This window comes from Carcharhinus amblyrhynchos, unplaced genomic scaffold, assembly GCF_965287045.1.
Source record: "Carcharhinus amblyrhynchos unplaced genomic scaffold, sCarAmb.v2.hapA scaffold_42, whole genome shotgun sequence".
Taxonomy (NCBI): Eukaryota; Metazoa; Chordata; class Chondrichthyes; order Carcharhiniformes; family Carcharhinidae; genus Carcharhinus; species Carcharhinus amblyrhynchos.
In genome coordinates, this window is record NW_027649783.1 from 3058169 (window position 1) to 3078820 (window position 20652).

At 45.0% G+C, this 20652-nt stretch overlaps 5 non-coding genes across 5 annotated transcripts; 3 read left to right on the forward strand and 2 right to left on the reverse strand.

The window, feature by feature from the left end:
* Positions 1 to 1897: 1897 nt before the first annotated feature.
* Positions 1898 to 1981, reverse strand: trnal-cag (transfer RNA leucine (anticodon CAG)). Its single transcript has one exon. It is a non-coding gene; the product is annotated as a tRNA-Leu (tRNA).
* Positions 1982 to 6492: 4511 nt separating this feature from the next.
* trnas-gcu (transfer RNA serine (anticodon GCU)) lies at positions 6493 to 6574 on the forward strand. The gene has a single exon. It is a non-coding gene; the product is annotated as a tRNA-Ser (tRNA).
* A 1282-nt stretch (positions 6575 to 7856) lies between these two features.
* Positions 7857 to 7928, forward strand: trnag-ucc (transfer RNA glycine (anticodon UCC)). Its single transcript has one exon. It is a non-coding gene; the product is annotated as a tRNA-Gly (tRNA).
* Positions 7929 to 13206: 5278 nt separating this feature from the next.
* Positions 13207 to 13288, forward strand: trnas-cga (transfer RNA serine (anticodon CGA)). Its single transcript has one exon. It is a non-coding gene; the product is annotated as a tRNA-Ser (tRNA).
* A 3774-nt stretch (positions 13289 to 17062) lies between these two features.
* On the reverse strand, positions 17063 to 17134 carry trnam-cau (transfer RNA methionine (anticodon CAU)). Its single transcript has one exon. It is a non-coding gene; the product is annotated as a tRNA-Met (tRNA).
* Positions 17135 to 20652: the final 3518 nt, after the last annotated feature.

Genomic DNA, 20652 nt, shown 5'->3' on the forward strand with positions numbered 1-20652 from the left:
GCTTTCTTAACGTTTGATATTGCGTTCGCTGATTGCGTTGGAAGTAGGAACATATTTTTCAATATTCTTCTGCTTCTTTTGGAAGATAAAGAAGATTAAAAACTCACACGCAACAACAACAACTTATAAATAACTAAAAATCAGTCAATAAATATCAGTGCCCTGCAGCGCGGTGGTGTTATCCTGATGTATCTGCTGCACTTGTCCTTCTAGGCTGTAGTGGCCGTGGGTTTGGAAGGTGCTGGAAAAGGAGTCTTGCTGAGTTGCTACAGTGCATCTTGTAGATGGTGCACACTGCTGCCATTGTGTGTCTGCAGTGGAGGGAGTGAACTTTTATACATGAGAAGAGAATGAAATGGGATGCTTTCTCCTGGATGGTGAGAAATGTTTGTAGCGCTGTTCAGGTTGCATTCACCCAGGCAAGTTATCCCAGGAAACCAGGTGCTCCGGTTTCCTCCCACAAAGATGAGCAGTTTGGGCGGATTGGCCATGCTCGATTGCCCCTCGGTCCCCAAGGTGTTTGTACAGGTAGATTAGCGGGCATAGGGCCTATGTGCGATTCTCTGTCGGAGAGTCGCTACAGACTCGATAGGCAGAATGGTCTCCTTCAGCACTGTCCGGATTGTATGATTCTAAGGTCATTTGACAGTGTTAGAAATTCCCTGAGGGGATAAAAAAGAGAAAACTGTGTTAGTAGAACTTACACCGTTGGGTTTGTTGCAAATTAAATGCAAGGTGATGAAAATCCCTCGATCGTGTAAATAAACAGTCGGAATATTCGTGGGGAGTTTCTGTTTTTCTTTCATCTTTGTAGATCATCAACTGTGAAGGGATAGATAATATTGACTAGCAAGGAAGGGACATTGTGACTTGCACAATTGCAAAGATCACGTGATAGGAATCCAGGCTGGACTGAGATTCAAACCCCCCGATTTCAAGAACTAAACCACACAGACTTTCTGTAAGGTCGAATGCTGGAAAGTCGTTCCGGATATTGCGTATTTGTGAAATAAGTGATACTAACAGTGTCCGTGCACACTGATTGGAAACAAGGATATGCCTGCCGTTACGCAGGCACTTTAACCAAATTAGCCACAGAGCCTGACATTGCTAACTTTGGTACAGCGGAATGCTGGAAATACGTTCCAGATCTGGTAGTGTTTGTGAAAACAGGTTTACGACCAGTCCTGGAAAGGATCTGTGAAAATAGAGATAGTTCACATTTCAGATGCAGACCTTACACTGGAACGACTGTTTCTCTCTCCACAGATGCTATGGGATCCCGGATAGATTCATGAAAGAAATATAATTGGATCCGACAGTGGGCTACGACTGCACCGATTTCAAATCCCCCTTTCCCCCGATATTGAACAAAACCATCAGAGGGAATCACACACATCACTCAGTAAAACTCTTCCGTTAAACATTGAGCGGTTTATCGTGAGTTGGTTCCAAATCTTGTTTTCAGACACAAATCTGGTATATAAGTAGCTGTGTTCAGGGTGTGATTCATACACACAGTTTTCTGCTGTGAAGGCAGGCGTGTCCCTTCTGTGGCGCGAGATTTTTTTAAATAATTCATTCATCCGGGAAATGTGTCACTGACCCGGGAAGCCTGGATTCTCCAAATTAATTATCTTTGAGTAATTGGCCATGAATTCATTCTGGAGCCAGTGCAGTTCATGTGGTGTCTGTGCACACACACACACTGCCATTCGGCAGGAATTTCCAGGATTGTGAACCATCGGAACGGGAATATGTTTCCAAGTCAGGATGATGTGTGTCTCGGAGTGGAACTTAGAGATGGTCGTTGTTTCTCTGCATCTGCTGCCCTTGTGGTGCCAGGTGAGAGATTTCTTGGGTTTGGATGGTGCCGCGCGAAGGAAAATATAACCTATGTCAGGAGTGGGATTTGAACCCACGTCTACCAGAGGAGACTGCGACCTGAACGCAGCGCCTTAGACCGCTCGGCCAACCTGACTGCTTATGGGGGACTGTAAAACCTCTGCACAAATCGATTAGAGTTCCATCTTTCTTGTTATTCCATTTCAAACTCTGTCTCTGCATTGACTGATTAAGGGTGAACTGATCACTTATTTTGAAGTTCACGGACCAAGGTGAAGGTAAGACTCAGAGTTCCACAGGTTTGAGAGGTGAATAGTCCAGCACCATTCCATATTCTTCATCCAAATGAGAAACTCCAGCTGGCAGTCGATTCAAATCAGGACACCAGCTTTGGGTAGAGGTTTGCCACCATGAAGACATGTGGTTTCAGAAGCTCCAAAACAGACCTCAGTTTCATTTACAGCACTAATGGCAGATATTGTCTTTCCAGAATCGACCGTTCCGCCAATAAAATTAATGCCGGGTTGGGTGGAATGGTCACGTTAAATTTCCCCTTCGGAGTATTAGCGTGTTAAATACGTGGGGTGATTTGGATAGGGCCTGTGTGTGGTTGTTGTTGGCACAGACTCGATGGGCCGAATGGCCTCCTTCTTAATGTCGGGATTCTATGACGTTCGGGGCGGCAGTTTCACTTCCCTGAGAATGTTGATGACTGTTCTCTGATAACATTAAAACTTCTAACCAGTCACTGCCTGTTTGTGAACTGGCCATGAATAGAGCTGACACTGAAACGGTTCATATTGAATTAGTTCCAGCAAATTGGTTCTTGAAGAGATGTTAATATAATGCTGTCAGAGACTGTCATAGCTTCTCAAAAGATCAGTTGCGCTTGTTTTTCGTTTGTTCATTAATTTTGTGAATCTATTTGGAGCGGCTGCAGTTGGTCAGTTTGCAGGGGCGGAGCCAGGTTCTAAATTTAGAGAGGGCGAACACATAAAAAAGGCGCCACGGCGCATTCCAAGTAATTATAAATTCATGATATATTTTTATTTTGTATTTAAAATCAAAACATAATAAATATACGTGTGTTACTTAATTATTTTACATTTTAAACGCAACATAAAACATGAAGAAGGAATACGAAAAAGGTATGAAGCAACTACAAGAGTCTCTTTCGTCTCAGCTTCATTCCAGCAGTGATCTATTACTTGATTATAATCTACCTCAGTAGCCAGCTGTCTTTCAATGGAGACCAAAGCTAACCCAGACAATCTATCCTCGGCCATTGTAGAACGAAGGTCGGACTTTATGTGTTTGAGCCGGCTGATGGACTGTTCTACAACTGAACAAGTTATTGGTAAGGTCAGAAAAAATGTGGTATAATGTGGACAGGTTAGAATAATCACCAAATCTATTTACTCACTCAATCTCGGCTGGTGATGTCCGCCGGCGAGGGATGCTTGGTATCGACTGCCCGTTCGTCGCGGTGGCTGCACATTTATGTCCTTCGCGGCCTCTGCAATTTCCTGGCGATTGCATACCCTCTCGGGAGATTGCATGCCTTCCTCGCTGCCTGAAGTCCCCGCATCTGTATCGCATCCCGCGATCGCAGGACACGGATCGAGGACTTCAGATCGCGAGAAGAGATCTGAGGGTCCCGTGAGGAACACCCCGTTGAAAAGGCGGTGCTCACTGTGATCTACGGAAAATGTAAAACTCCCAGAATGCAATGTCGGTTATCGGATTCTACAATCTCTGATTTCTGTGCCACTTCGTTGCTTGTGTATTCATCTCACTTACTGTCCTGTCTGGAGGCAATACACATCTCTTTAACCTATGCTTACCGCTATCTCCACTCACATTGTCTGCACCTTTAAGACTTGTCTTAGCTGTGAGGACACATTGGGTGAACTCCCCGGAAAGATGGAGCAGAAGGGGAGACCTAATAGAGGTGCACAGAATTATGAAGGGTATAGGTAGAGTGAAGAGTGGGAAGCTTTTTCCCAGGTCGGAGGTGGCGATCACGAGGGGTCACAGGCTCAAGGTGAGAGGGGCGAGGTTTAATTCAGATATCAGAGGGAGGTTTTTTACACAGAGGGTGGTGGGAGCCTGGAATGCACTGCCAAGTAGGGTGGCGGAGGCGGACACGCTGGGATTGTTTAAGAGTTACCTGGATAGTCACATGAGCAGACTGGGAATAGAGGGATTCAAAGGAATGGCCTAGTTGAGCCAAAGGGTGGTGCAGGCCACTGCCGAAGGGCCTGTTTCCTTTGCTGCACTGTTCTTTGTTATTGATTAGCTGTAAAGACTCGCATTCTAATCGGTATTCTGTAAACTGAGTGTGTCTTTATTTGCCCTGTTTGTGATCAGAACTCCCACTCACCTGACAAAGGAGCAGCGCTCCGGAAGCTAGTGGCATTTGCTACCAAATAAACCTGTTGAAATTTAACCTGGTGTTGTTAGACATGTTCCTGTGTTTACCTCAGTCCAAAGCCGGTATTTCTACATCTTGGGAAGAGGCAACAGGGGAGCAGTTCGACTGAGGTGCAGAAGGTCGGAGAATGGGGATGCGGCACTGATCCAGTCAGCGATGCAGCAAAAAAAAATATTTTGTGTGTGTGTGTGTGTGTGTGTGTTATGGAGGGCGGGGACGGCGGGTGGGGGGAGGTGGCGGCGCAGCGAAGGAACAGGACTCAACAAGGAATATTCCACAAACTCCACAAACAGGCAGCCTAATGGGTGAAACGATTAATTTCGCTCATTTCCATGCTGTTATCTAACGATTGCAGAAATCTGGTGGAACCTCCTGAAAACCGAGCTCTCGCCCGTTAACTGACATCCACCGTTATTTCCAAACAGATTTCTCAGAATTAAATTCCTTGTAACTTTGTTCATTTAATTCTCACTCGTCTTAGTGTTTTTAGATCAGATATTCCACAATGTATGTTTGATCTGGATAAATTGTCCATGTTCCAAACGAGAACAAAATGCTTTGCATCAATCGGCTAATTGAAATTCTGTGGCAGGAATTCTAATCTCCTCAGGAAGAGGTTTAATGCTGAGCTGAATGAACTGTTTTCGTTTACAGGGATGAAAGGTGATGTCACTGGGCTGGTAATCCAGAGGCCCGCGCTAATCTTTGGGAACACGGAGTAAATCCCACCACGGCAGCTGGTGAAATTCAAATTCACTGATTTAACACATAGGCACATGGATAGAAAACAGAAACAGGAGGAGGCCATTCGGCCCAAACAATGCTGGATTTGAAACGGAACCTCAGAAATGGCGGCCTTGACATTTCCATCGATTCTTTTCCACAGAAAACACCTTCACAGAACAACAGAGAACATTTCACACAAAAGAAAAAAAAAACTTCTGCTCAAGACGGATGATATTTACAAACCGGGAACACATTTACACAACAGGGAAGAGTTTGTCAGAACCACAGTGAAGATCTGTCAACGGGAGAGTCACAGTTCCAAACAGAGAGAACAGTTACACAGCAGAGAGCACAGTTACACAACACAACATACATTTCAAAACAGGGCCTATCTTTGTGTAACAGAAAATCCCTTTTCATACTCAATCAGTTTCTCCATCTCAGTGTCTTGCCGGTTTGCTCGAATATTTTCTGTCTCTCATTGTGAGTGTCTCCTAATAGTTTTTTACTGCTTTTCTGTGTGTTTGTTCTCTGTCTGTTACATTCGGGGTGATGTTAAGTGTTATTATCCAGCCAGGGTGAGCTTCCCAGGGTTTTGTTTGTAATGAAAAGAGACAGTGAATAGATTCCTGGCTCGCGGGCAGCAGTAATAAGCAGGGAGGGGCTGACTTTGAGAGCAGAGTGGCGCAGCGGAAGCGTGCTGGGCCCATAACCCAGAGGTCGATGGATCGAAACCATCCTCTACTATCACCTACTCACTCCATCAAATAGAAACAGTGATGGTCTTAGTTTTCAGTAATGAGTAGCCAAGAGCATTTATCTTCATTGACTGGACAGTTTATTCAGCCAACAGCGCGGGATCAATTCCCGGCTCAGTTAAGATTGATCATGAAGGCTCCGCATTCTCAGTCTTGCTCCTCTCCTGAGGTGTGAATCCTCTGGTTAAATCACAGCCAGTCAGCTCTCCCCATTGATGGCTCCCAGAAACAACTTGGACTGTGAACCTTGCTCGAACTTTACCGACACTGGACAAATCATATCCCTCACACATTGTTCAAATAGAGAAGTTTATTAAAAATAACTAAGCATGCGAATCGGATCATCCCTAAAATTTCATTTCTATCCCAGATTTGGAATTTGTCATTTCAGGAACAATCGCAAACAACCAAAATCCAAAGAGCGACACAGAAAAGCTCCGTGATTGGGACACACAGCCCTCTACTGGGAGGTCAGACTCTCTCCTGTTGCTCCACAAACTCACAGCACTTGCTCTGTTTTACATCAGGGTCATGTTCGGTGAATTCAAAACCAAACCGGGAGCAGAGAGGTGAACTGTCTCTCTCTTTACTTTCTCTGGATTTACATCAAATGGAAAAGTAACAACGAATCAAGAGAAAGCAGAAAGGCAGCGTTATCCTGCGGGAGAAATGTGTTCTTTGTTACGGTTGTTGAAACACAAGAGGTGGTTTAGGGAGCTGCGGCGGCATGGTGAGGTGGCCGAGTGGTTAAGGCGATGGACTGCTAATCCATTGTACTCTGCACGCGTGGGTTCGAATCCCATCCTCGTCGGTGGTGTGTTTGTTCTGTCCCCTTATTACAGGGGAACTGATGGTTCACTCAGTGTTTTGAGTTTCACGGAACCAAGATGAAGTTTGGACACACAGGCTTGAGGGGTGAATGTTCCAGAACAATTCCACATTCCCATATTTCTAATCCCATGAGAAACTGGAGCTGACGATCGATTCAAATCAGGACCCCAGTTTTGGACAGGAGTTTGCCACCAGGTAAACACGTGGTTTCAGAAGATCCAAAGCAGACTCCAGCTTCATTTGCGGCCCGAATGGCAGATTTTATCTTTCCAGAATCGGCAGCTCAGCCATGAAAATTAGCGCCGTATTAGCGGGATTGGCCATGCTAAATAGTCCCTCAGTGTCAGGGGGATTAGCACGGTAAATATGTGGGGTTATGAGGATACAGGCTGGGTGGGATTGTTGTCGGTGCAGGACCGACGGAAGTTCCGTAATTAAAACCAATGCAAATAACGATTACTTATTCAGAGCGGGCGATGGTGGTATTGTGGTGAGTTTACCTGCCTTCTAAACTGTTGACTCGGGTTCGATTCCCGGCTATTGCATTGATAATTTATTTAGAACCTGATCGCGGCCTCTCGGACTTTAAACGGAGTGAACAAAAAACAGAGGCAGGCGCGCTGGAGTTGTTTCAGAGTAACTGAGACAGGCACATGAGTGGGTTGGAGATGGGAGGATATCGGAAGTTGTTCTAAATAAGGTTCATTAGCATTGGGACGACCCTGGTAATGGAAAAGGATATGGGATGATAATAATGTTTTTTCTCTTTTCATTCACAGGTTTAAGTCGGTCCGCCTTGTGTCCAACGAGGGGCATACACGCGATGGGTCGTACTGGGGCTGCTCTTGGTTGTTCGAGATTGGCCTAGTGCTTCATGTCGTTAGTGTGTGCCTAAACTGGACCAGATACTGGGCAAGATGACAGCTCAGTGACTATCACTGATTGCTGTGCAGACACATGGATTTGGGCCGGTGTCTGTGGGAGTTTGCACATTCTCCCCGTGCTTGCGTGGGTTTTCTCCGGGTGCTCCGGTTTCCTCCCACACCCCAAAGATGTGCTGTTAGGCTGATTGGCAGGAATAAATTGTCCCTAAATTAGTTTCCCTCAATGTGGATGGCCATAAAAACAATAGATAAGGGTCATGGGTGGAGGGGGAACTGGTAGTATTAAAATGGCGGCGCGGACTCGTTGGGCCGAAGGGCCTGTTTCCGGGGCTGTTTTTGTTCTTTGTTCTTCAAATAAGGGCTACTTAAGCGTTGTGAGCGATGGTGGTATTGTGGTGAGTATAGCTGCCTTCCAAGCAGTTCACCCGGGTTCGATTCCCGGTCATCGCATTGGTAATTTACTTACAACTTTATCCACTTCCTCCTGTGTTTTCAACCGAGTGGACAAAACCAGGGCGAGCGCAACAGTTTACGATAATGAAATACAATAGAGATTTGTCTTTTTCTTTTTATTCGGAACTAATTTGTTTCTAATGAAAAATTACTGAGATACAAAAACAAGTCTCTGACCTAGTCAGTGAGTTCTCCGTCAGAGACAAAGATACGAAAGTAGAGGAACAAATTTCAGCTCACACACTGAGCTCTGTACAATAACGGTGCCTGATGAAGTTAGCATGAACGCTACTGAGGTGGTTATATGAGGCGGTGGATTGGTGGCGCTGCGATGGCCGAGTGGTTAAGGCGTTGGATTAGATAATCCAATGGGGTTTTCCTGCGCAGGTTCGAGTCCTGCTCGCAGCGATTATCGTTGAAAGTGTTTGCTTCCGGCAGCCCCAGAGCCGGAACCCCCTTCTGGTATTTTGGTGCCAAGTATGTGGATCACCATCATGCTTTCAGCTCCATGGCTCCGGGCCGAGTGCAGGAAGGTGAGCTTGAAGAGGACACCTGGGTGCCCTCAGGCTGGCATGGACAAGATAAGCCGAATGATTCAGTGCTGTTCCCTTTCTCTGGTTCCATGAGGGAAATCAGAATGTGAGCAGATTGAAAAACAACAGCATCTGGAGCGCAAGGTCAAAAAAAGGTCTCATTTCAGGGGAAGATTCTTATGGAATGACAGACAGAACATAAGAAATAAATTTCATCAGAATACACTGAATGATAATTTCAAAATGCTGCTTGGATGATATGACATCGTGTTCATTCAAACACATTGCTGCAAGCTGGTCATTATTGGGCGTTAGGAACTCCTGGTTATAGCAGATTGGGAATGGAAGGAGCAGCTTCACATCTGCACATTGACAGGTCAAACTGTGTCTCAGATTGACAGCTCCCAGGACAGGTTTTCCTCTCCTCTCGCTCTGTGCTGTGGATTCTCGGGGATTAGTTGGAGTTTCCCAGCTCAGTAACTGTGAAAGCCTCTGAGGCCGGCGATGCTCACAGTGTCTGTTCCCCAGATTCAGGGGGCTGCAGCCAATCAGAGCTGTGCCTGGGTTAACCCAGAACTGGTTCAAATGGTGATATTGTTCACAAGCTGAATTCTATTTGATCAGATGTAGATACAGATTGTGTGCACTCAGTCACTAAACAACAAGATCCCACCTTCATATAGAGTTGATGAGTGGGGATGGAGGGATAGAGTGAGTTGGAGCGGTGAGACACAGACCGCCAGACAATGCCTCAGTGACAGAAATCCTTGTAAATTCCGGCTTTATCCAGAGAGATTCTCTTGGAGAAACAGAAGCTGCAGTCTCAGTTCTCATAAGAACATAAGAACTAGGAGCAGGAATAGGGTCCCCTTCAAAACAATCATGGCTGATCTTTTTGTGGTCTCAGTTCCATTTACCCACCCGCTCACCGTTAATTCCGTTTTTGTTCAAAAATTTATCTATTCTTGCCTTAAAAACATTTAGTGATGTAGCCTCAACTGCTTCACTGGATACAGAATTCCTCAGATTCACAACCCTTTGTGTAAAGAAGTTCCTCCTCAGCTCAGTCCTGAATCCGCTTCCCCTTATTTTGAGGCTACCCTGCACCAACTCCCCCCTCCTCCACCGCCCCCACCCGCCCAGTTCTAGTTTCACCCGCCAATGGAAACAACTTCCCTGCTTCTATCTTATCTATTCCCTTCATAATTTTATATGGTTCGATAAGATTTCCCCTCATTCTTCTGAGCTCCAATGAGTACACCTCCAGTCTATTCAGTTTCTCCTCATATGCCAACACTCTCATCTATGGAATCAACCTAGTGAGTCTCCTCTGCACTCCCTCCAGTGCAAGTATATCCTTTCTCAAGTACACGTTACCCCACAGCACCTGCAAACCAACTCCTTGAGATTCCTGCACAAGGATACCCAGGTCCCTTTGCAGAGCAGCATGCTGCAATGTTTTCCTATTTAAATAATAGTCCATTTTGCTGTTATTCCTACCAAAATGGATGATATCAGATTTACCAACATCGTACTCCATCTGCCAGACCCTTGCCCACTCACTTAGATTATCTATATCTCTTTGCAGACTTTCAGCATCCTCTGCACACTTTGCTCTTCCACCCATCTTAGTGTCATCTGTGAATTTTGACATATTCACATTACTCCGACTCATATTGTAGCAGAGACACATTATTAATCCCACACTCAGAAACAATGCTGCATTTTGACAAAAGAGATGGGGAGAGGCAAGAAAAAAAAATGGTCCAGTTCTAAACAGTGTGCAAGCTCAGAGGGGCCTAAGGTTCAGAGAGATCTTTGACAGTGAGATGACATTTTGAACATGTCGTTCGGAAAGCGGATTGGATCGTTGGCTTCATAAGTGGAGGCGATGTTTATGCATAGAATCTCTGCATTGGAAAAGGAAGCCATTTGGCTCATCGAGTCTGCAATAACTTTCTGAAAGAACATCTTTGGTACAATTTTACCTGGCTAATCCCCAGAACCTATACATCCTGGGACACTGAGGGACAATTTAACATGGCCAATGCACCTAACCAGCATGCGATTGGAATGTGGGAGGAAACTGGAGCACCCAGAGGAAACACATGTAGGCACAAGGAGAACGGGCAAACTCCACACACCCAAGGTTCGAATCAAACACGGGCACCAGTGCTAACCACTGTGCCGCTTTGCCACCCTATTTGATAAAAATATGCTTCATTGTTTTATATTTTGTTTTGCCTTAATTGCTCGTGGCTGGATTCAGGGACAGATATTGAGGATTTGAGGTAAGATGTGGAGGCACGCGATCGCTGACAGACTTTCCGACTGAAATCTTGCATTTAAAGAAACCGTTATCTTGAAATCTAACTTTGGGACTCAGCAGGGGAATTGGGTGTGTTCTTTGATTGAAAAATCGTTTCATTTTATACAAGAGAGTCTCGGAGATCTCATGATCAGAACAGACACACAAACACAGTTGGATTAGTCTGACCCGCCCGCTCCTTTCATACACTCTCTCTTCCACAATATTCACATCTACACATTCACAGGACAAAACTTTCACCCAATGGAAGGTCCGAGGACGGAAATTGTCCTTCTCCCGGCCTTTGCTCCGGATTCCAGGGGGTTAGTTAGAGTTTTTCACCTCAGTAACTGTTAAACACTCTGAGGGCCGCTCCCCGCAGATTGTCTTTCAATTCATTCATGGAATGTGGGTGTCGCTGTCTGGGTCAGCATTTATTACCCATCCCTAATTACCCTTGGGAAGGTTGTGGTGAGCTGCCTTTTTGAACTGCTGAAGTATATGTGATGTAGGATCACACCTGTTAACCAGATTCTGTGGCAATTGGACAGTGAGCCACAGATGCTGCATCCGGGGGCTGTTGGTCAGATTCCGTGGCAAGACCCAATCATGTCTGTCCACCACCGCATCCCCCCCCCCTCCCCCTTCCCCCCAACCGCCCTCCAATTATTATAGTGATTGCAAATATCATTGTGTTTCTTTAGGGTCAATATACAAATTATTTGCTCTCAGAATCTCTAAATTCTCCAAAACCAACAAGCTTAGCAAATCAAAAACATAAAGGAACTTGGGAGTCCTTGTTCAAGATTCTCTTAAGGTTAACGAGCAGATTCAGTCGGCAGTTAGGAAGGCAAATACAATTTTAGCATTCATGTCGAGAGGGCTCGAATACAAGAGCGGGGATGTACTTCTGAGGCTGGATAAGGGTCTGGTCAGACCCCACCTGCAGTTTGTTTGAAGTTTTTGGCCACATATCTAAGGAAGGATCTGCTGGCATTGAAAAGGATGCAGAGGAGGTTCACGAGAATGATCCCTGGAATAAAGAAACTGTCGTATGAGGAACGGTTGAGGACTCTGTGTCTGCACTAGTTGGAGTTTAGAAGCATGGGGAGGGGGGTGGGTTGGAGTGGGAGATCTTATTGAAACGTACAGGATACTGCGAGGCCTGGATAGAGTAGACACGGAGAGGATGTTTCCACTAGTAGGAGATACCAGAACCAGAGAGGGCACAACCTCAGGCTAAAGGGACGATACTTTCAAACAGGGATGAGGAGGAATTTTTTCAGCCAGAGAGTTGTTCATCTGTGGAACTGTTTGCCACTGAAGGCTGTGGAGGCCAGGTCACTGAGTGTCATTAAGACAGAGACAGATCAGGTTTTGATTAATAAAGAGATCAGGGTTAATGAGAAAAGGAGAATGGGGATGAGAAAACTATCAGCATGATTGAATGGCGGAGCAGACTCAATGGACCGAGTGGGATAATTCTGATCCTGCGTCTTATGGTCTTATGGTGATTCACTCAACTTTTCCAAATCACTCTGTCGGATATGGTGTAAGGTGGCACTGAGATAATGGGATGGAGAGAGAATGCGGTGACTGCAGTCTGACTCTGATTCTTCAAACCAGTTAGTGCCCCCTTGTAGAAAGTGAATGTGTCTGAGAACAGGAGAAAAGCAGGTCGTGAGACAGGGATTTATTTTCCATAAAAAGTAAAGCAAACTTCGAACCAGTCAGTGTCTGTCTGAGAACTGGAGGGGAGGGGAGGGGGTCTGCTCAAATAAAATTCACATCAATATTCTCATCATCCATGTGTGTCTGACGGAAAATCTAGTTTAAAGTGGAAACGTTGTTGAGATTTTTTTAAAGCCCTCGAAACTAATCAATGATTTCTCAGTCAGAAACAGTGGTAAAGAGGAAGCTGAACCTGTCCAGACAAGCCAAGTTCAGTTTACAAACTGCGTTATGGACACATCTCGTGTCTGATGAAATCAGCAACTAAGTTAGTTCCGTAATTATAACCAACGAAAATAACGACCCTTTAAACCAAGCGAGTGTTGGTGATATCGCGGTGGGCAGAACAGCCTTTCAAGCAGCTGGCACGGGTTCAATTCCCGGCGTGGCAATGGGAATTTATTGAGAAACTTATCCTCCTGTGTCTCGAAACAAATGGACATAAAGTTCAAACGCAACATTTGATGGTAATGAAATGAAAATAAATGTTTTATATTTTTCCCCTAAAATTCGGAATCTATTTGCTTTAATGAACATTTTTTCGAAACACAAAAACAAGTCTCTGAACCAATAAATGAGTTCTCATTCAGAGAGAAAGGTACAAAATAAAAGATGAACAAATTCAGCTCACACACTGCTCTCTGCATCATTGCTGTGTCTGATAAAGTTAGTAGAAATGTTTCTGACCTGTGTTTGATAAGTAGCTGCGATGGCCGAGTGGTTAAGGCATTGGACTCGAAATCCAGTGGGGTTTCCCCGCGCAGGTTCGAATCCTGCTCGCAGCGAGTCTGATATTAAGTGTTTAAAGGTTGCAATTTGTTTAGAGGGGCAACCGCTAAAAAAAATGTAACTTTCTGTGTTCCTCTTTTCAAGAAGTGGATTTGTGCTGTGGGCCGGGATGTACTCAGCTGGCGAACTGGGCCGAGTGTGCTGGAAATTCCATGAGAAAGATAATGACAAGAGAAATAAAGCAGCATCAGGGGAACGAGGACAAAACGAGGTCTCAGATCAGTGCAAGATTCTGATGTAATTACTCACAGAACATAAAGATCATATTTCACCAGAATACAGTGAATGAATGAGAACTTCAAAATGCTGCTTCGATGATATGAAATTGTGTTCATTCAAACACATTGCAAAAGCTGCTCATTACTGGGCGTAAGACATTCCTGGTTGTAACAGCTTGAGAAAGGAGATTTCAGGTGGGAAAATAGGGAGGGACAATCGTTTTGGAAAACTAGGAAACAAGGATTATATAGAATCATAAGAAATCAGTGAAAATTTCCTGTTTAGAATCGTGTTAACAATCTTGTTGCTATATTTCATTTCTTCCTGAAATCACACACAATTTTTGGCTTCAACTACTTCCTGTGGCAGTGAATTCCACACATTCTGGAGGACGCTTAGTTCTGGAGTCCCCCATCATCGGGAACATTCTTTCTGAATCTACCTTGTCTAATCCTGACAGAATTTTATCAGTTTCCATGAGATCCCCTCTCACTCTTCTAAACTCCAATGAACACATTTCTAGTCGAGTGGCCGTTCTAGGAGATTCTATAATTAGGGGGATTGATAACATCCTTTGTATCGAGAGTCCCACACAGTATGTTGCCTGGTCGGTGCCATGGTGAGGGACATCTCTGATTGGCTTGAAAGGATATTGAAGTAGGAGTGGGGATGGGATCCATTTGTTGTGATCCATATTGTGATAAACAACCTTATCTCTGTGAAATCGATTCTAAACATGAAATGTTCACTGATTTCTCATGATTATCTAGAATCCTCTTTTACGAACGTTGGCAAGTCCAGGAGAAAGGATCTGTTTGGGGATTATCAGGAACGAAGAAATAAATAAAAACAAAAGATCCTCAGGGGTTACAATCTCTGGATTATTACCCGAGCCACATACAAATTGGCATTGGGGTGATTGACATAATGTAAAGTTCACTAGACTGAAGTCTGGAGCTGGGAGTGATGTTACGAGGAGTGATTAGAAAAATGAGAGCCTTTTTCTCTGGGGTTTAATTACATTTTTCAGGATGTGATGGTGGGGGTAAAGAGAGCCGAATGATTTCTGCTGGTGGAGGCTGGGGGATCCCTGAGACCTGGTTTCGGGGGAGGATGGGTAGAGAGAAAGAGGGACAGAGTTTAACTCCCAGGAGAGAAGCTGAGTAACAATTGAGGCCACTCCTAGTTTTGGAATCTTGCCCTCACCCAAAAGGGAATCAGTGAATTGTTAACCCGGGATCGATATCTTCTTGTTAACAGTGGTTATTAAGGGTGACGGGGTAAAGGGGTGAAGGTGGAGATTGGAAACAAAGCCGCCTTCACCTTCCCGAATAACAGGGCAGGCTCGAGGGACTGAATGGACTCGTCCTACTCCCACGCCCTGTGAGCAGATATCTCAGAGCATTTTAGTGAGTGCAGAAGGTTACAGAGATAGGGAGGGTTGTAGTGGCTGGTGGTGGTAGGAGAGGGAAAATAGTTGTAATTGCTGGAGGAGGTTACAGGGAGAGGGAGGGGTGTAGGAGCTGGAGGTAATTATAGAGATAAGTAGGGTTGTAGTGAGTGGAAGGCTTTACAGAGATAGAGAGATCCGTAGATGCTGGAGGAGGCTACATAGATAGGGAGGGGCATAGGAACCGGGGGTGGTTACAGATACAGGGTGGGATGTTGGGGACTGAAGGAAATTACCGTAATAGGAAGGGTGTTGGAGCTGGAGGAGGTTCCCCAGATAGGGAGGGTGAAGAATGTGGAGGAGGTTACACAGATCGTGAGGGCTGTCGGCAGCTGGAGGAACTAAAAAAAGTGAATTGCTCTCACCCGGTGTGGCACTGAGCCCCACACACACAGCACAAGATGATTCCAATTTCTGAGCTGATTGGCCTGACTCCAGAGAGTTTGCAACACCACCATTGCTGAGACTGGGGAACTGCTGCTTGACAGGAAGGTGGCCATTCGACCCACTGAGTGTGCACTGATCCTCTGATTTACCCACACAACCTCACATATTTACCCTGTTAGTTCTCCTAATCTAAACATACTGGGAGACATGAGGGGAAATTTAGCATGGTAAGTCCATTTCCCCTATCAATGGAGGGCGGGGACAACCAGAGCACCCGGAGGAAAGCCAAGTGGGCACAGAGAAAATGTGGAAAATACACACAGTCACTGAAGGCCAGAATTGAACCCGGGTCCTTTTACTTTTCATTGCCTCTCTATAATCTTCCGACCAGAATGAATCACTTCACAATTCTCAGCTTTGAATTTCAGCTGTAACTTGTCCACTCATTCCGTCAACTTGTCTCTGTCCTTTTTGCAGTTTTACACTATCCTCCTCAGAGTTCACAATGCTCCCAACTTTCACATCATACACAAATTCTGAAATTGTGCCCTGCACACCATGACCTCGGTCACTAATATATCCTGGTGCATGTTCACAGTATCTACAGCTTGTGTGCAGATCAATGTGATTTACTGCAGTTTGAGGGTGAAAACTGAAAAGCGGAGCCAATGCAAATGCTTGCATATTCCACGGAAATGTTGCAGAATTGTTGTTAAGTGGTTTTGTTATCATCGTTAACAGAAAATAGCAGAGAATGGTTTCAATGCATCAACCTCTGAATGATCGGTCCTGCACACTTCCGCTGCGTCACTTTGCTCTGGTAAATCCAGCTCCCCCCTGCTGCCTATCAATGCAGCCATTCAGATATTCACTTCCACATTGTTGTTTAACTCCAGCACGAGTGTGAGGGAGCTTCAGTCTGGCCACACAATTCCACTGCAAAACACCAAGAATGCAATGGACGGAAAAGACACGCACAAAAGCAGCAAAAGAGACTGTTTGTAAATGAGTGACGACAGACAAAGGTTCCGAGAAACCGGCAGGACCCGGAATTGATCACTCACATGTTAAATTAGTTTCCTGTTGCAAATATATTCTTGTAAGCATATTTCCTGCTGTACAGCTGTCCTGCTTTGAACTATTGCTCAAAGATGTTCACTGTTGTTGTGTAAAGTGTTTCACTGTTTGTAAATATATTTCCTGCTGTGCTCTATGATATAGAGGGTTACAGCATGGAAACAGGCCCTTCGGCCCAAAGTGTTCATGCTGCCCATTGTCTTTTTCCCTCGGAGTTATTCCCAATTATCCGTGTTTTGCCAATATCTCTCCAGGCCAATCTTACCCAGGTAACTGTCTCAAATGTTGGTGAGTGTTTTTTTCTTTCTGCTGTTGTGAAATATGCTGCCCTGTTGTTGTGTTTCCGGCTCTGGAAATATTTTTTCTTCTTTTCTGTTCACATATCGCCTTCCCCTGCAAACGTGTTCCCTGTTGTGTAAAAAAGATTCTCCGTGAGGACTTTTTTTGTCTGTAAATTGTTGCATGTTGTGTTAAGATGTCCCCTGTGTAAGGCTCTGGTTGCAGAAAAAGCCATTTACTACAGATCGAGGTTTTTCGGGGAAAAGGGAAGCCAAATAACAGTTGGTGTTCTCCAGGTAAAAGGCACAACTGCTTCACAGTTACCGTTAAGTTGTTTATTCATCACTATGAGCAGGAATAGCAGAGGATGGTTTCGATCCATCGACCTCTGGGTTATGGGCCCAGCACGCTTCCGCTGCGCCACTCTGCTGCGACAAAAGTCTCACTCTGCTGCCCATCAATGTAGTCAGACAGATGGTCACTCCTCTATCGTTTAATAGGAACACCAGTGTGAGGAGACATCACTGCATCACACCGAGAATACAATAGACAGAGAAAAACACGCAATAGCAGCACGAGAGACTGCTTGGACACATGGAACGACAGACAAAGTGTTGGGAAACCGGTAAGATACGGAATTGGAGAGTCGATCACTATTTTAAAAGGAATTTTCTGTTGCAAATAGGTGTTTATAAATATATTTCCTGCTGTGTAACTGTGCTCTCTGTTGCTGAGAAATGTTTTCTGCTGTTGTCTAAAATGCCTTCCCGGTTGTGTAAATATGATCCATCTTGCGTCGATAGTTTTAAAATATTCTCTTAATATATGTCCTGTCCTGTAAACGTGTTCCCTGTTACATAAGAACATAAGAAATAGGAGCAGGAGTAGGCCATCTCGCCCTTCGAGCCTGCCCCGCCATTCAATAAGATCATGGCTGATCTGAAGTGGCTCAGTTCCACTTTCCCGCTTTCTCCCCATAACCCTTAATTCCCTTGTCTATCAAAAACCTCTCCACCCGTGACTTAAATATATTTAGCGAGGTAGCCTCCACCACTTCAATGGGCAGTGAATTCCAGAGATTCACCACCCTTTGAGTGAAGAAGTTCCTCCTCAGATCTGATCTAAACTGCCCCCCACCCCTTATCTTGAGGCTGTGCCCTCTAGTCTTGCTATCCTTTCTGAGCGGGAAGAATCTCTCTATCTCTATCCTATCTATCACCTTCATTATCTTATATGTCTCGGTAAGATCCCCCCGTCATCCTTCTAAACTCCAACGAGTACAGACCCAGTCTATCCAGTCTCTCTTCAGAGGCTAACCTCCTCATCTCAGGTCTCAGCCGAGTGAACCTCCTCTGCACTGCTCTGTTGTGTCAAAATATTCTCCGTGAAGATGTTTTCCGTTTTACTAATGTTAATTATCTGATCTCATGATGTTCCATGTTGGGTTAAAATGTTGTCTGTTGTGTTAAGACCTTCTCTGTTCTTGTATAAAACTCTGGTTAAACTGGAAGTGGATCACGATCGCCCAATTTCGACTGCCTTTTACCCTCTGTTCGGGAATGTGATTGGGTGATTCATATTGTATCCAACACATGCATGTGAGTGAGATTTGTTCTGTGTCTCTCCGTCTCCGGTTGGAGTTGCGAGTTTTTATTTGTTTTATTCATTTCGAGAGGTGGGTACCACTGACTAGGCCAACGTTCATTGCCAATCCCTAACCGGCCTTAAGTATGTAGTGGTTTGCTGCTTTCTTAAACTGCTGCAGTCCCTGAGGTGAGGGAACAACCACGGTGCTGTCAGCCTAACAGTGGAGAAACAGAAGCTGCAGTCTCAACTCTCACTGATTTTGTAGCAGAGACAAATTAATAATCCCACACTCAGGAACAGTGCTGCATTTTGACAGAAGAGATGGGGAAAGGCAATAGAAACTGACTGGTCCAGTTCTGAGCAGTGTGCAGGCTCAGGGGGACCTGAGGGTCAGAGAGATCTTTGAAGGAGAGAGACGATTTTAAGAGAGTTGTCAGGAAGGCGGATTGGATGTTTGGCTTCATAACTGGAGATACTGAGTATAAAAACTGGGAAGTTCTGCTCAATCTTTATGAAGCCCTGATTAACTGTAGCTGTTTTAGGATTGCCCCCAGACCCGGTAACCAGACTTTACAAAGTGTGTGAGAGTCCTTATGAAGGGGGAAAGGAGATTTACTGTTTTGGATCCAGCGGTGAGGGATTTTAGCTCCAAGGTATGGCTGGATAACTCGGAGTTTCTCTCTGTGCAGCAAAAGGGATTGAGTGGCGCTGGAAGAGAGGTGTAAAAGAGGAGAACATATTGAACTAAGGTTCACAGGGGGAAGTTCCTGCATTAACTGCTAGCAGAAGGATTTGAGGACAGGCATTGAAGATTGAAGACAGGAAGTGCAAGAGGCATTGCATCCCGACAGTGCGGAAGGAGGCCATTCGGCCCAGATATTCTGCACCGACTCTCCGACAGTGAATCCCTCCCTGTCACTCGACGTAATTACTCTGCTAATCCGCCTAACAGTAAGGGTCAATTTAGCCTGGCCAATCCACCTAATTTGCTCGTCGTTGGAGATGGGAGGAAACCGGAGCATCCGAAGGAAACCCACGCAGACACGGGGAGAGCGTGCAATCTCCACACAGACAGGCACCAAAAGAATGTTAGAAGTGGACGTTAGATTTCTGCTGTTGACAAACTCTGGGGATTCCACTTAATTTTTTTGGCATCTGGGAATCAGAGAAGTAACTAAAAACAAAACTGAAAATAAATATGCTCACGGCAGTTATTCACATGGCGCTAACATTTGGGGATGGTTTGCATCTGTTGACCGCGTGGCCTAATGGATAAGGCGTCTAACTTCGGTAATTCTGGTGACGATGGTATCAGAAGATGGTATCGAGTCCTGTCGCGGTCGTTTTATGCAGAAATCTGGTAAAACTTCCGGCAAACTGAGATTTCCTTCTTCAGCTGAAAGCTCTGCATTTTCTTGCAAACATTGCGGGGCGCTTTCTCAGAATGTATTTCCTTGTTGTTTTGTCCATTACATTTTCTCACCTCATTATTTTAGCCTCCTCCGAAGAAATCTATCTTTTTTGCGTGATCTTAATAAATTATTGATGCCCCCGAATGGAGCAACAGGCTTTGTAGCAAATAGTTTAATAAAATTCTGTGGAGGAAGAGGTTTAATAACGAGCTGAGTGAAGTGTTTCTGATTACAGGGATGAAAGGTGATGTCACTGGGCTGGTGATCCAGAGGCCCGCGCTAATCTTTGGGGACACCGGAATTAAAGGAAAACATGGAAAAATTAAAATCTGACTGGGATTCCCAGTCCTGTCAGACTGTATGGTTGCTTTCCGAGTTCTCAGAGATATTTTCTCTGCAATGAGTTCGCGGGAGGTAAACATTGCTTCGTCTTTCACTCGTTGTCGCCACCTTCATTGCAAAGAATTATCTTTAGGAACAAAAAATGCAGGGCTCGTCCGGGATTTGAACCCGGGACCTCTCGCACTCTAATACAGCGCCCAAAGCGAGAATCACACCCCTAGACCAACGAGCCACCCACAGCAATACCTCCCCTGAACTTTTCAAAGTGTCCCAAAGTTAGGCAATTTTTTTGACCACTGAGAGATTTATTGAACAATGTTCCATTTCACTGTCTGTTTTGATGAAGTCATGATGTAGAGATGCCGGCGTTGGTTTGCGGTAAACACAGTAAGAAGTCTCACAACACCAGGTTAATGTCCAATCGGTTTATTTGATCGTAAACCCACAAGCTTTCGGGGTTTGCCCATTCATAAGAACATAACAACATACGAAATCGGAGCAGGAGTAGGCCACCTAGCCCCTTGAGCCTGCCCCGCCATTCAATAAGATCATGGCTGACCTGTCGTGTCTCAGTTCCACATTCCCGCCCTCTCCACATAACCCTTAA